This window comes from Physeter macrocephalus, chromosome 13, assembly GCF_002837175.3.
Source record: "Physeter macrocephalus isolate SW-GA chromosome 13, ASM283717v5, whole genome shotgun sequence".
Taxonomy (NCBI): domain Eukaryota; kingdom Metazoa; phylum Chordata; class Mammalia; order Artiodactyla; family Physeteridae; genus Physeter; species Physeter macrocephalus.
In genome coordinates, this window is record NC_041226.1 from 1310327 (window position 1) to 1313940 (window position 3614).

The window sequence follows — 3614 nt, forward strand, 5'->3', positions numbered from 1 at the left end:
CCACAACAGTGAGAGGCCCGCGTACCGCAAAAAAAAAAAAAAAAAAAAAAGAAATATAGTGACAAAATAGGGTACAGGATCTAATTTGGTGAAACAATATAAGTACATGTATTTATATTTAATTTATATATATAAAATATAAATGATATATATAATATAAAATATATAAAATATATAACGTATATTAAACAAACAAAAATATGTATATATGTCCAGTAAAGTATGCAGCCAAATATTAAAAGTGGTATTCTCTGGATATAGTGATTCTGGGTGATTTCTATCTTATAATTCCTGATACTTCTAAATAGGATAGTTAAAAACTGTTTAAATAATCAGCTACATAAGTTCATCCACATAATGCATCCAGTTGCCAAGAGGAGAAAAGAGAGACAGCACAAGTCCCACTGAGCACAAAGCCTGTGGCAGTGGCAACCTCTCCATGTATAAATTAATTGATTAACATATGTATACTATGTGTGTATACCAGGTGTTGCCCTAAACTTGTGTATTATCTCATTTAATCCTCTAGTTAACCAAGTTATTAACCCCATTTTATAGATGAAGACCCTAAAATACACAGAGCCCAACTAACTCACCAGAGACCAAAGAGCTGGGATTCCAACCTTGGTATATCTGATGCCAGAGCTTGGAAGCACTGAATTATAAGGCTGTCTTCAGGTAATCTCAAAACAGTCACGATCACAATGTACTTAATAATAAGGAAACTGAAACCAAATCAGCTCCCTTTTACTTTGAGGGAAGAGGAATGGTCTTTGTGGAGTGAGGAAGGGGGGCCCAGGGCCTCCCGCAGCAGACAGAGCAGAGGCTGAGAGCTGGCAGGCACCAGCATCACCTCACCTGCAGATGCGGGGCCAGGATGATTTAGGGGTTCTCCCTGAGGCCGCTGTGCAATGCGCCCCGAGACTACCTACCTGCTTCCCCTCCCCCACCCCCACCCCCACCCGTGAATGCAAGCAACCTGATTATGACTCAGTCTCTTTATACCTTAGTGCCTGGAAAGCAGGCTCTGGTCTCTAGACACAATTTTTGTCTTTTTGGAAAGAAAAGGCCTCCTTGTTAATAATCTGTGGAGGACACACAGCAAATCTGCCTAACTACAAAGAATGTTCTCTATGGGGAGTAGTGAAAAAGTAGAGTAGGGTTAGATTGTTAAAGGCCTGGAAAATTAGAAAGAAGATGTGCTACACTGATTTAATTTTTTTTTATACCCATGTGGTCTGTCTCCTTAATTAGATTATAAATTCCTCAAGAACAAGGACCATTTTCTCCCCCCAAAACTACATATAGAGGACTTAACTGCTGATCTGAATGTACTGAATGAACTTTTAAAGGCTGTTTTAATGTCTGAAATATCAAAATTTTAAAGATCACCTTTTTCTCAGAACCAAGCACTCTGGGTCAGCCAGGGAGATCTGGTACACTGTTCTTTGGAGGTTTTGGTTCTGCAAACTTGTAGGAACGTCTAGAAAGACTTGGCAGTACCAGGTTTATTAGTTGGGGGATATGCTTTGATGACGAACTTTTTTCTTTTTTTTTTACTGTCTTTTTTTATTGTAATAAAATATACATAATATAAAATTTACCATTTTATCACATTTTAACTGTACAGTTTAGGGGCATTAAGTACCTTCACACTGTGTGCAGCCATCACCACCATCCATCTCCAAAACTTTTTCATCTTCCCAAACTGACATTCCGTCCGCATTAAACACTTAACACCCTATTTCCCTTCCCACCTTGTTTGTTCTTTTGAGGGATTTTTTGTTGTTTTCCTCTGTTAGGTAATTTTCTGCCACACAGCTTATGGGATCTTAGTTCTTCAACCAAGGATCGAACCTGTGCCCCCTGCAGTGGAAGCATGGAGTCCTAACCACTAGACTGCCAGGGAATTCCCACTAATTTTCTGCTTTTAATCTGCTGTTGGCTATGAAAGATTACTTCGCTTCTCAAAACTGTATGTAAACTAAGAGCTAACAGAACCTCTTATTCCTAAAAGCCTTTCCTATGCAGAGGAGAGCTAGGCCTTGTGATGCTATTTCAAGTATTAAAACATCTCTTGTCCTCAGTTTCTGGACAATTCCCAAAGGGTTTATATTACTGGAAGTCAGACTTATGGAAAAGTGGATTATTATTGTTTTTAAGAGAGTAGTCAATTAATAGATAGTAGATGAATAACCAGAAATCTTTCATACCATATATTTTTTTCAAAAGCCTTTATGTAATAGTTCTACCACTAGGTTTCTTTTTAAAATTATTTTATTTTTTCAATTGTGCTAAATAATACCTGACGTAAAATTTACCATCTTAACCATTTTTCCTTTTTTTCTTTTTCTTTTTGGCCACGCCACGTGGCTTCCAACATCTTAGTTTCCCCACCAGGGATGGAACCCATGTCCCCTGCAGTGGAAGTGTGGAGTCCTAACCACTGGACTGCCAGGGAATTCCCTAAATTTCAATTCTTACATGTGTTTTCCAATCTTAAAATCATGAGAGAGTAAACTTTCTCTGATTTTAATTTATTTCTAATTGCTTTGAGTCATTTTGGAAAACAGAGCTTCCTGGAAAATTTGGTAAAAACCTCTAGGGCATATTTAGGGAAAGGCCCAGGGTGACAGCAGGCCTTACAGGGTGGCCACCTTGCCAGTCTCTGTAGACCTGCCTTTCCAGCCCTTTCCAACAGAGAACCCAGCTTCATTCTCTGAATAGCCACTCTGCCTCTCAGATGAATAATGAAGTATGTGATTGCATAAGTCAGAATTGCTCAATAATTTAAGAGCGTTCCCAGAAGACTTCAAAGAAACACTGTCAAGATAAAAATCACATTCTGCATTTAAAGAATTCTTATGTTGACACTTTACATTATTGAGAGACAATTGCTAAAACGAATTTTCTTTTCTTACCACATCCTCCGTTAGTTTACTTTTTATGCTGAGTGAGCTGTGACAGCGACACCAGCTATTTACTGACTTCTCATTACATTTATAGTTGGCTGCAACTTCTGTTTCCCTTGCAGACATGAGCAGCATGTTCTTGTGTCTGTAATTGAAAGAAAAATCCTACCGTGAAGGTCTGTATGCTCCTAGATGTTCTAAAACTTTCCATTCAGATTTTTAATCTAATCTTTTGCAGTGAACATTGGTAAAACTTGCTCTAGGAAGAACAGAAAGTGTAAGGCTCCAACTCCTGTCTCAACAAAATCCATCTCTATAACAAAATTAACATTTTCGAAGGGAAACATCTGAGCCAATCTAAATTGACAGGAAATATTTAATTGCGTAATTGTAAAAAGAACATTTTCATGGTCTATTTTTAACTTTTAGTTTATAATTAACGATTAACTGTCGTTATGGTCATCATTGAACAGTTGCTTTTAAGACCATGTATTTTGCTTTATCAACCAGACCTGAAAAGAAAAACTGAGTGTGTTTTCTTCAGATGCTGGATAAATGGGTTTTGATCATGAAACCCATGATGAGATTTTTTTTTTTTTTTTTTTCCGGTACCTGGGCCTCTCACTGTTGTGGCCTCTCCAGTTGCGGAGCACAGGCTCCGGACGCGCAGGCTCAGCGGCCATGGCTCACGGGCCCAGCCGC